The following is a 13700-nucleotide window of genomic DNA, read 5'->3' as shown; positions in this document are numbered from 1 at the left end:
ACTTGCCTTGGCCTTCCCCACCTTGGAACCAAACAATTTCTTCTCCTGTGCACCTTTATTCTTACCCAATCCCCTGTGCTCAGATCATGGGCTTGCTTCTTTTCAAGTGTAGTCGCGTCTTCTCCAACCTGGTGAAACACAGAATGAACTGCGTCAGCCAGGCCTTTACAGTAATCCAAAATCATGTCATCAGTTATTGTCATTAACTTGTTGACAGGCACGAATGCATGTCTCATTGCACGTCCCATCAATATTTCATGTGGACTCAACCCTGTAGTTCTGTCTGGAGTAGATCTAATAGTCATTAGTACTAGAGGCAAGACATCAGGCCATTTCATTCCAATGGCTAAACACATCTTACCAATTCTGTTTTTGATTGTGCCATTCATTTGTTCAACAACGCCAGAAGCCTCCGGCCTGTATGCACAATGTAGCTTCTGCTGTATGCTCAATGCTTCACAAATTAAACTCATGAGCTCATTGTAGAAGTGTCCCCCTCTGTCTGACTCAATTGTCACTGGGAACCCGTACCTAGGAATCAACTCTCTTAACAGTAACTTGGCCACTGTTATTCCATCATTTCTCCTAGTCGGATATGCTTCCACCCACCTTGAAAACAAACAGACTACCACTAGAACATACCTCAATCTATTGACTTGGGGCATTTCAATGAAATCTATTTGCATTCTGGTAAAAGGACCTCCTTCTCTGCCTAGTGTTCCTAGGCTCACCACTGTTTTCTTTCCAGTATTGAATTGCTGACAAATCAAACATCTTTGACAGATGCTCTCTGCAATCAGCCTGAACTTTGCATTGTACCAGGTCTGTTTAAAGGACCTAATCATAGCATCCCTCCCCAGGTGTCCCTAGCCATGATACATTCTTGCCATTGTTGACAACATAGAATTTGGCATGACTGATCTTCCATCCCTATAGATCCAAACATGATCTTTTTCCCTTGGTGCACAACCTGCTTTGATCCAATCCCTCATTTCCTCATCTCCTGCTTCATCCTGCAACTGCCTCACCTCATCCCATGTTTCCAGGACATTAGTAAACATCACAGTACAAAAAGACATCTCCTTCTCTTTTCCCCTGTTAATCGAATGATTGTTCTTTGCACAATACTGTGCTATGTCATTTGCGAATCGATTACCAAGAGTAACAAAATCATTTCCCTGTCCATGAGCAGCACATTTTACAACTGCTAATTCTTTAGGCAGCTGTATCGCCTCAAGCAATTTCCCAATCACTTCAGCATTCTTTATAGGAGTTCCACTCTAAGTCAAGAAACCTCTCTGTAGCCAAAGCTGGCCGAAATCATGAACTACTCCAAATCCGTACTGACTATCAGTCATTACAGTCACTCTCACATTTTTCCCAATCTTGCAAGCTTTTGTCAATGCCACCAATTCCGCTACTTGAGCAGATTTAACTCCTTTCAAAGGTGAAGCTTCCATAACTTCTGAAACTTTGCACACCGCATATGCTGCACTCAGCACACCTTCTTCTGTTCTCAGACATGATCCATCCACAAACAGGACATGATCACTCTCAGGCAGTGGCAGATCTCTTATGTTTGGGCTCGGTTTTGTACAGTAATCAAGCACATCCAAACAATCATGATCAACATCATCTCTCACACTCACATTTTCAGCATCTGGCAACAGTGTTGCTGGATTCACATTCACACATCTCTCAAGAGTCACATTTGATGCTCCCAGAATGATTTTCTCATATTTAGTCAGCCGACTATGTGACATATATTGAGTTCTGCTTCTTGTCAAAAGAATTGCCACATCATGAGGTACGAACACCCGTACAGGATATCCCATTATTATACCCTCACTCTGTTCCAAGCTTCTGCATGTAGCAGCTACTGCTTTCAGGCAACCTGGCAAACCCACAGCTACTGGGTCAAGTGTTGATGAGAAGTACGCAATTGGCCTCCTCAGACGTCCATGTTTCTGGATTAACACTGAAAGTGCACATCCATTTCTCTCACTACAGTACAGTTCAAACTCCTTCTCATAGTCTGGCATTCCCAGAGCAGGAGCTTCACATAATCTGCTCTTTAATTCTTCGAATGCTGCCATTTGTTCTGCATTCAGTTCCAATGGGTCTTTCACCTCACTTTTGGTCAATTTAATCAGTGGCTTTGCTATCAGGGAAAATTTACTTATCTACTGACGACAATAACCCATCATTCCCAGAAACATTCTCACCTCTCTCTGGGTCATTGGGGCTCTCATTCCTCTGATAATTTTGATCCTGTCAATGGTCACTTTTCTCAGACCCTTTTCAATATTGTGTCCAAGATAATGTACTTCCTTCTTGCAAAATTGCAACTTGGCTGGAGATACCTTTAACCCTCCATCTGCCAGATGATTCAGTAAAGCTATGGTATCTACTTCACAAGCTTCACGTGTCTTCGATGCCACAAGTAGGTCATCGATATACTGTACTAGTACTGAGCTTTCAGGCATAGTCAGACTCTCCAAAGACTTCTTCAGCAACTGATTGAATATTGAAGGACTCTCTGTATACCCCTGTGGGATTCGGCACCATGCCAAAATACGCTGTCCAAACCGAAATGCAAAAATCGGCTGGCTGTCATGATGCAATGGAATTGAAAAGAAAGCATGGCACAAATCAATTACTGTGTACCATTCAGCATCATGAGGAATCTGATACAAAATCACTGATGGATTTGGCACAATGGGACAGCATGATACCACAATTTTGTTAACTTTTCTCAAATCTTGTACAATCCTGAACTTCCCATTAGGTTTCTTCAGCCCCATTATTGGTGAATTACATGGGCTACTCAGTAACTCTCTCAAAACACCTTGCTGAATCATCTTATCAATTATAGGTGTTATTCCTTCAATTATCTCTGGTGTCAATCTGTATTGTGGGATATTAGGATAAGTGATTCCCTCTTTCACTGTAATCTTTACTGGATCTACATTATTCATCAATCCCACATCTTCTCCAGTAAAATCCCAGACTACTGCTTTCACTGTGTTTCTCAACTCCTGAGGCAAATCATCTGGATTAAATACAGCATATGTTCCAACAATCTCACTTTCTCTATTATCCAGAGTCATCCTGTATAAGACATCCTCATCCGGTGTCTCAAAGGCTATTCCATCCGGAGTACAAAAAATTGTGCAATTCATTTTACACAACAAGTCCCTACCTAACAAGTTCACTGGACTAGTGTTGCACACCACAAACCTGTGCATATCTGAAAATTTCCCTATCCTTACCCTTACTGGTTCAGTAAGACGAGTCTTAATCTGTGTATTAGCTACACCAACCACTTGGATTGCTTCGTCCGAGAGAGGAAGATTTCTTATATCTGCTGACCTGAGTTGATCTCGTCGCTCCTGTGTCTACTAAAAACGTAACACTTTCCCCATTTATTTTCCCATCTACAAATGGTCCTGCCTGGTCTATTTCTAGAGTTGCTCCAAGTATGCACTCTTCCTCCTCTCTTCGGCACCGTCACTAGTCCCCTTCAGACTCACTCCCCTCATTCTTTAACCAGTATTGTTGTACCGGATTAGTACGTCTCGGTTTGTTTACCTGTTCATCATTGTAGAATCCTGAGTCCTGGTTATATTTCTGGGATCCTCTGTTCTGCGGCAAGGGCGGTTTTGGTTCTTGATTCTGCTGCTTGACAACCTTCTGCTGTTGCTGCTGATGATTACACCCCTCGTTCTGCACCTGTTGATTCAAGGATTTATTCTCATTACTCACTAATGGTGGATTTGTACACTCGGATCTCCAATGCCCCAACTGTCCACAGTTGTGACACGGGAACATCTTCTTCGCCTCTTCTAAGTTCCCCTTTCCTTTTCCTGTACCATATCTAGGCCTATTTCCTGGATTATTTGCTTGTTCAACCAGCTGTGCTTCTTGTCTTTCTGCAACCTTCACCTGTGCCCACATTGCTTTCTCCTTCAGCTTTCTTTGTTTTGCCTCAATTTCATCACTGAAGTACTTCGCATGTCTCAAGATTTCATCAATCTTCTTACTCTGCCAATCGACTGTGTGCTCACGAATCATTTCACTTATTTCAGGTCTCAAGCCATATACAAATCTGTATACAAAATGACTCAATTCTTTATCACTCAGGTGTTCATCTCCACTGAACTGTTTAAAAGCCAGTATCAACCTTTCATAGAAAGCATGAACTGATTCTTTTGCTTCCTGATGTGTTCGATCTATCTTAACCCAGTCTGTCTCTTTAGGGGGTACCTTATTCTTCAGGAACACAATAACCTGTTCGTATTTTCTCATAACCTCCGGGTCTGGAGATCCTGTTCTCTGATCTCTCGGGTATTCCTTAGCAGGCCAATCTACAACTATTTTACACTCTGCCCACAAGTCTGCTGGAACAATTATATCAAACAGACTATTCAGATCAATCCACAGCACTTTTGACAATTTCACAAACCTGTCTACCTGCCTATACCACTCGACGGGCTTTTCTCTCAGTCGAGGGAAATCATTCGTAAATGACAAAATATCCTGTCTAGTCCATGGGACATGTACATATCCTCCTCCAGGAATCTCTCTCATAGGATAAGCATCCACCGTTTATCCTTTTCTCTCATGGGAAATGCTGTGTAAGTCCTGTCCACTGTGTCTTCCCTTTTCTTGTACCATCTATCCTTCCACTTTTCCACATCACCCCATTTTCGCAATAAGGAAATCATTCCCTTAATCTGCCCTGTCCTGCCAACATCATTTAGATTCTCAATATCTTTATCCGAAAAGTCCACTCGGTAAGGCTTCTGCAAAGCTTTCACCTTGTCCATGTCAACTCCCATTTCACTCGCTATTCCTTTTAACCTGTCATGTGTACTCTTAGCCCTCCAGGTGATACTCTTACACATGAATAACAACTCTCCATCATGATGATTTTTCAATATTTCTGTAGGAATTGTTCCCGCAATAAGCTCCTCCAGTTCTATGCGCAACCTGGCTACATCAATTGCCTGAGAATCTTTATCCTTCTTTTGAAGAACTTTCAACCAATCATTCAAATCCTCATCCGTTATTTCTGTAGACTTTTTCACTGTACTCACTTTTCCTGCCATCCTCTGTGGTTCCAAAATTGATCCTCCTAAACAACCAGTATTCAATCCTGAATTAGGCTGTACATCTGACTCTTCATCACATATGTCATGCCTCATCTGTCTCATATGACTCTCTTCCGTCCTCATTCTTGACTCTGAACCAACTAGTCCATTTCCCGCATATGGAACTGTCAAACCATTTTCACCCATTCTTTGCTTATCAAAAATAGGCATAACCGGACCTATGGTTACAGGCACTGTAACAGCTTCTAGATTCTTTGTCAATTCTCTAATTTTCTCAGTCAACTCAGATTTTGTTCTTGCTAATTCCCTTGTTTTCTCAACCCCGATTGCATTCTCTCTCTCTCGCTCTCTCTCTTTCCCTTTCCACAAAAGAGCTACCACTTTTCAGATCAGGTGTCGCAACTTCTGTTTTAACGATTCGCAAAGTATCTCTTATTGGAGTAGCATCTGGTGTTCTCACCTCTGGTTCTGGTCTATATGGAGGTGGTCTTTTGTAAATCATGTCATCCAAGACTTCATCCTCATATTCATTAGCCCCATACCTCCTCAATTCTGCATCATGTACCTTTTCCGTACCTTTCCTCCCTTCCGTTTCTTCAACAGTTCTCATAGGATACAATCCCTCTGACATACTAGCATCTCGCCATCTCCTCATTCTATCATGATGAGTTTCACGATCATATTTCCTCCCAAAAATGTACCTATAATTACCTCCACTCCTCTGTTTTTCTCGCTCATGCACCTCATCTTCCCATTCTACCAATGCCTCGAACTGTGTCGGCCTTGGTCTAGGCTCTAGACACATCATCTTTTCCCGTAAATTTCTCAACACGGCCAGATTAAATGAACCATGTTCTGGGATCGCTAAAACACCATCTTCTCTAGTGTACTTAGCCCAATTGTCTAACCAAATACAGGTATGATACCCATGTTTCGCAGCCATGAAGGATGCAGGGGTTCTTGTCGGAGGTAGGAATTCACCTTCTCTAGTTATTATGTCCTTATCCTTGTCGAACCACTTTTTAATTTTACCGAACAAGGATTTCTTATTTTTCTCCTCTGTTTGGTAATACATTTTTGCGTTTACCACAACCCTCTAGTCCTTTCCGCAACTGTACGATCTTTTGTCCAATAACAGCGCGACTCACACCAACGCACCAATCCCGGAGCGTCTACGTCACCCTGTACTCCTTCCAATCCCTGCGCGGCTCACACCAACGCACCAATCACAGCACTTTCGCTGTTCTAACCCACTGTCCAATCACAGCGCGGTCTTTCTGACGTCAGTAGTCGCTGCAGTCGCTTCTACTCCTGTCTTTTGTCACTCGTCTACCCCTCCTTTACAAAGCCTTCTCAGTAGACTCTGTTTCAGATTCTACAAAATCTATTAGTTACAACATATAACATCTCCATTGTCTGCTTCGCTAACCACAGAATAGTAAAGACCTTTCCCACGAGAATCCCGCTTCTCTCTAGAACAGCGCTTACCTCTGCTCCACTACGGAATTATTACTTTCGTTGACACAGTAGCACATCCCTCTACTCTGCCCTTCTAACATGCATCCATTAACTGTTTCCTCCCAGAATGCTCCAAAGAGTTTCACAATCAACTAAATGCTCATACATTCACGCACTTTCACACCAGAAAAGTTAGTACATTTACACAGAATCCTGCCTTTCCCGAGAACAGCGAACAGTCTGTCCCACTACAGAATTGTAACACGCGTTAACCAAGCAGCGCTTACCTCTGCCCAGTCCTTCAATCAAGCTCAGAGAATACCTATTACTTCTCCAGCGGTAAGCTTTAACTGCGAACCTTACGGATCCCTGGGACTTAAGACCAGAGTTTCACAGATAACCTTTGCTACCATACACACTTCTCTTATACAGAAATACGTCTCTAGTAGTAACACACGACGATGTCACTGAATCGAACCCAGACAATGCGACGCGCAACTTCAATTGTCACACGCTTTTCCCTGCATTCGTACAGGGCCAACAATCCCGTCTTTCCCGAGAGCAGCACTCACTTCCCTCTGCCCTACTACGGAACCGTCATCGACTCCCTACGTCCCAGAAGCCGTACACACTACATATAACTCAATACGATGACTTCAACATATAATGTTAGTACATGTATCAACATCAATCAATAAATCAATAAATCCGAAGCCTATGTACAAGCAATTTATCCGATCAAGACAATAATCAAAACCATCATACTGCTACCAGGAAACTGCTGCAGATCAGAGCATATAAATTCTCCCTACTTCCACGGACAGAGTAATTCCACAGTCATACGCACGTACACTCACCACCATACGCTAGGGCCCATCACACCAACATTCATTCTATTACTCTATCCACACTGAATATACGAGAGAACTCCTAAATCAATCTGCATCTAATTTGAGGTCAATGCAACCTAATTGAAATGTCTCGAGTCATGATTTAAACAATTAGAACACATTTGAGATCTCAATAAATGACAAAGAAATAACCACCCGACACTGGAATTCAAACAAAGAAGTTATTTTATCTAAATTAGTTCAAATGAAAAGTCATCCAATAGCAAAATCATTATTCTCATAGTTACCTATTCTAGCTAAATGTCGTATTTTAGGTCAGGACAGGTCTCTCAAAGTCTCTCGAGTCGCCGTCCTCTCAATCAGCATCGATCCTCTTGAGCATAAGTTCAGGAAGAAGTGGCCTTAGACCCTCTCTAGTCTAACATTATTTATACCAGAACTTACACATTAAAAGTTACAAATAAGCTCTAAGCGTCCGTTGAGCAGAGCAAGCAGGAAAGGATGTTGGCTCGCAACATTTAGAAAAAACCTCCGCTCTCGAATATCTCAAAAATAAAAACACGGAAAAAGGAAGCACAAACTAAAATCGCAACATCCATGGATGCTCTTCTCCGGAATTATAGTGAAGCCACCGCAAATTTATCAAAATGTTCATTTGTGACAATTGTTCTCCTCCAAGGATATCTGGCGAAGAGCCCAGAACTGCTGTTCTTTCATAACTTTTAGCTCAGACAGAGGCCGAGGTCATGTTCAACCATATTCAGCGAGGCCTCTCTTCATAATTCATCTACTCAAATGCAGGCTGTAGATGTCGGCCATTACTCGATAGGCCAAAATGGACAACTTAATTTAAAAAGAAACACAAAACAACGTTACTACATCGTATTGATTATACAGTGTTAATTTCCACTAATACCCCTATGTGTATGTAATTATCTAGCCATTTGCGATATAAAAAAGCATTAAAGCATATTATTTAAAAGCGCAAACACATAACAAATAGCACTTTAACCACACTTATTTAATTACTTTGCTCACCAACTTAGTTCACGTATTAATTAAGCCATGCAATTGCATTCCCACGTGTAATTCTTTCATTAGTAAGGTTGATTAATTCATCAAAAATTAGTACTTAATAATTAATTCTTAGTAATTTTAATTATGACACATGAACATATAAACTGAAGTTTGAGTTTAAATAGAAAACCCTGCTCCAGCAACACCACCTGTGTGAGCAGTCTAGTGTGGTCATGGAGGACATTCAGCATCAATGCGTGCCCAACCTGCAACTCCCGCAGTATGTCCACAGACTCTTCACTGAGGGCAGCAGGGGTGACAGGGGCAGGGGGTGCGGTGCCTGGCACGAAGGAGACACGGTGGGATGCTGCACGGACAGGAGGGACGGGAGCAACTGGGAGGGCGGAGATGGGAATGGAGGAGGCAGGGACAGATGTGGGTATGCTGCCAGTTGGTGTTGCAGCCTCCGCCTCCTCAGGGAGTTCAGCCTCGGACCCGTCGGCGTCGTAGCTGCTCTCACCTCCAGACAGTTCCTCCAACTGACTCCCCTCGCCCTCCGTGCCACTGGCTCCTGCTGACTCCACAGCACTGGCGGCACTGGCACTGGGTCCCTCCTCCAGGTCCATGCAGGTGTCTCCCTCGTTTTCGGTTGATGATGCTGTGGGCAAGGATAAGAAACCAAAATGCATCAGTCACCTGCATACATCTGACACATGAGCACAAAACAATTGGTCACAGTGCATATCCGGCAATGCATCATGAGTAACAGCTACATTACTCCGAACATATGTATGCCCTGTACTGCCCAGTTGGTAGACCCACTATGCCACTTGGACACCATGAAAAAAAGAACACACCAGGCCACAACTTGAATGAGAAATACACTGTGAAGCTAGTGTCTGTGAACCGGTGAGCACAGCAATACAATGAAGTCATGCCACCTCTTGTTTACCCTGAAAGAAAAAGTAGTGGTGCACCCAAGGTAAACTAACACACCTCAATACTCAAGGTGTCACCACACTCAGAGACCTGTAAGTACTTTGGAACACAAAACAAAAAAATGTGGTTACCTTGGGACTCACAATACTTTACTCAATCGACATGTTTTGAATGTGGAAATTCGCCATGTCGTGAAAAGAACACTCATGTGCCTGGATGAAATATGTCGCACAAGGCAGTACACACAAAAGTACATTTACCCTGTCATTGAAGAAGCTGACACCTTTTCTCAGAAGCCACAGTTAGAAATAAATGGTATTGCAGAAAGTACATATACATGTGCCCACGGAGGTCTTGATGTCTTGACACTCGTTAGTTCGTATCACCAACAACAAAGGAGTCTCACAAAATCCAGACCACAGTGGGAACATGTATATGGAGAATCTGCAACACCAATTAATTCTAACAGTGGCTTCTTTGAAAAGGTGCCAGTGTGTTCAATGAAAGTGGAAATGCCGTTTGGTGTGCACTTCCTTGGGAGATATCTTTCATGCAGGCACATCATTGTTCTTAACACAAATCATCAAATGACCACATTTAAAACATGAAGAACTGTTGACAAGTGCTGTGAGTGCCAAGGTACAATTTATTTAGAGTAACAAGTTGAATTATGTCATTTGTCACATGGCTATCCATCACCTGATTACACAGTTGGCTACACATATGACCTACTGCCTGTCATCTGGAGTGGCACACATGTCCACACCCAGGACAATGCATAAGCTAATTGGCCTGCAATTGGTTTGAAAAAAAGCCTATCTGTACTGTGGGGACACCCTCATGGCAAGCCAGAATGTACACACAGATGTCAGCACACAAAGTCAAAACTGCGTTGCATCTGAACCACAAACAGGTGCCAAAAATGTATGAGCACGATACATATTTGTAAAAAACTGACACAGGCTGCAAAGCACGAACATTAAGCACTGGCCACCATCACAGGGGCACTGCACATTGATTTTCTGTACAGCCAATTCTCACACACAAGTCAGACCTGAGAATGAAAATTCAGGGTTGCACATGTATTCCCCTCCCGCACACCACCCCCCATACCTGAGTCAATGTGACTGATACAGATCAAGAAGTGACACCTCTTATTCAGGGTTACAATAACTGTGCTTGAAAACTTGCTTCATTAACACAACATCACCTCGTGGGGCTGGCAACACATATTTGTGACAAACAACCATCAACAGATTGTTGTGAATAGCCACACAGGCACACAGGTACCTTACGGGTACACACTAGTAGTACACGTACGTGTACTACTAGTGCGTACAGGTACGTGTACTACTATTGCGATCCCCTTACGGGTACGCACTAGTAGTACACGTATGTGTACTACTAGTGCGTACCCGTAAGGGGATCGCAATAGTAGTACACATTCGTGTACTTCTAGTGCGTACACGTATGGGTACACATTTCACACGCTTACAATGGCAATACAGGCGTACACATGCCAGGAATGGAGGGCTACCAGTCGCACAAGGATGTCCATCAAGTACTTGTCATTGCATACTTTCATGTGCAGGCCCTAGGTGTGTTAGCCAGTGATATTGCCCAGGCCATCTCATCTAGTGGCACAATTGATGTGTGATGACCTGTGGACACATGTCATGTGTGATGGGGCACTATGTGGCACACATCACCTTGACACTTGCCACATGTGTGTCTGTAGTCCAACTGTGTCATGCACAGCAGCAGTGGGATGGCACAGTCATCAACACCCGCACCTGTCTCCTGATGCCAGGGACACTCTATCAACTGACCTGTCACGATCAGCGTGCCCCTTTGGGACTATGTCAGGTGTGTATCATGTGTTCCCATGAGCTTGATGTCAGTGTCCCGTCAACTGCATCTGCTGTTGATGCATCCAACAGGGGTCTGTGTGGAGATGGGCATGGAACACATCTATGCACACCATGCCACATGTGGATTCACACGGCTGTAGGGTCTGTGTGCATAGGACATCATATTTTCCCAGTCATACATGTCTGCGTTGTCTCAATGGCTGTGTCTTTGTGTTGTCACGTGTACCCCTTCATCGCACTGTGTTTGATATGTACATTTGACATTCCATGTGACCTGTGTGTGCCTTTCAGTCAGCTGTCTGGATGAGATGACATCCTTCCAATGCAGCTATGTGGTTGTGTGTCACTCCGGTGATATCTGTGGCTCTTCACTCAGACTGGCCCCCAAATAATTTCAGGGCATGTCATGTTGACTTGACAATCAACAGGTGTATCTGGCTTTTGTAGGAGTGCCAGCAAGCTGGCACATGTGTCCTGTATGTATTGCACACACCCGACTCCATAGTTACCTGATGTGTATTAGAGTGTAGCATGTGCTATGTTCATTGACATTGATATTGGCAGTCTCTCAATCTTCATTCTTACAAACAATGTCTTGCAGGGCAACGCCTGTCCCAAGACCAATGCCAGACTTGGGTGCCATGAGGGAATGTGCCTGCATCCAACGTTACAGATTCACTCAACAGTTGATTGAGGACTTGACCGACAGGCTGGCACCACACCTCCAACCGCGACACAGGTATCCTACTGCGCTGACCCCAAAGATGAAGGTGATGGCAGCCCTAAATTTTTTTGCCACAGGTACGTTTCAATTCACCATAGCTGATGTTGGTGGCATGTCACAGACAATGTTCAGCCGTGTCCTGCGTGATGTTTTAGCAGCCATGTTGGAGCACCTTGATGAATTCATCACATTTCCTACTCCTGAGGAGTTGACAGATGTCAAGGGTGATTTCTATGCCCTGGGAGGGATGCCCCATGTCATTGGGTCCATTGATGGTACACATGAGTCTTTGGTACCACCACAGGCACAGGAACAAGTCTATCGCAATAGAAAACATTACCACTCGATAAATGCCCTTGTGGTGTGTCTTGCTAACATGCTGATTTCCCATGTCTGTGCACGTTTTCCAGGATCAGGACACGATGCCTACATCATGAGGCGTAGCAAGGTGCCACAAATGATGCTGCGGCTGCATAACGAACGAGCATGTCTTGTTGGTGGGTATACTCTGTTTGTCCTGTGTGTTGCGGTATCTTTTGCTCTTACGGCATCTCCTGACCCACTTTTTTACATGATGTTTCCATGTAGGGGACTCTGGATATCCCAACATGCCATGGCTAATGACACCTCTCCGCAACCCAAGAACAGCTGCAGATCACAGGTACAACAATGCACACGGGCAGACCAGGTGAGTGATTGAGAGGACGTTTGGCCTCCTGAAGAGCCGATTCCGGTGCCTGGACATGACAGGCGGGTCCCTCCCTTATGCCCCGTAGAAGGTCTGCCGAATCTTCCTCGTGTGCTGCATGCTGCACAACATGGCAGTTGAGAAGGCAGTGCCACTCATCCTGGATCCGGATGAGCAGGAACACCCACCCGTGGAGGATCAAGGGCTTGCTCACGAGGCTAGTGAGGAGGAGGAGGAGGAGGCTGATATCCGGAGTCAGCTCATACGCAACTTCTTCTCATAATGGTGAGTCACTGGGTATGAGTGTGCAAGCTTGTAGCATTGAGTGGCATGTGTTGCAATGTGTGTGCAGCTGACTGAATGCAAAGTGACTTGGATGTGTGTTCTGATGTGTCATTCGAGTGATGATGTCATGCCACACAGTTTTGCGGAGAGACTTTCTTTTCAATTTACATGTGTCAAACATAGTTCATGTTTGGTAAATGTCCATGTGTGCGGTGATAATTGTTTTAGGTGACTTCTTGTGTGTCTGTCATTCCCAGGTATTTTGCGCCTGTTGTCTGCTCGTGTCATCGTTGTCCTCCTGCTATTCCTCATGTAGATTGCACCTTGTGCTGAATCAGCGTTCCAAGCACGGACATGTGGAAAGGTCAGTCTTGGTAAGGTTTGCAGCAAGGATTTTTTGTGGTGGTACGGGTTTGAAATGTGTGGGGACTGCTTCTGTGCATGTTGTGGTACCATGCATACATGTCTTCTCACCATGGAGCATATAAAATGTAGCATCACTCCCATGACATGATAGTCACCCTTCTTGACAGTCATCTGTAGTGGAGTGTGGCATCTGATGAAGTTATCAATGTGTGCAAACCTTGCCTCTGAAACATTGCAGATGCTACGGGTGGACCTAGTCGGGGACATCACAACAACAGGCTCCATGGGGAATTGCAGCCTCTCCGTGTGCAGCAGGATGTGTTTGGCTCATCCCCTTAACTTGTGTGCCAGTTCATTGGGATTTACATCATCCGTGTTGTGAAGGAG

This window comes from Triturus cristatus, chromosome 10 (assembly GCF_964204655.1).
Source record: "Triturus cristatus chromosome 10, aTriCri1.1, whole genome shotgun sequence".
Classification (NCBI taxonomy): Eukaryota; Metazoa; Chordata; class Amphibia; order Caudata; family Salamandridae; genus Triturus; species Triturus cristatus.
Note: the sequence above shows the minus strand (reverse complement) of the source record.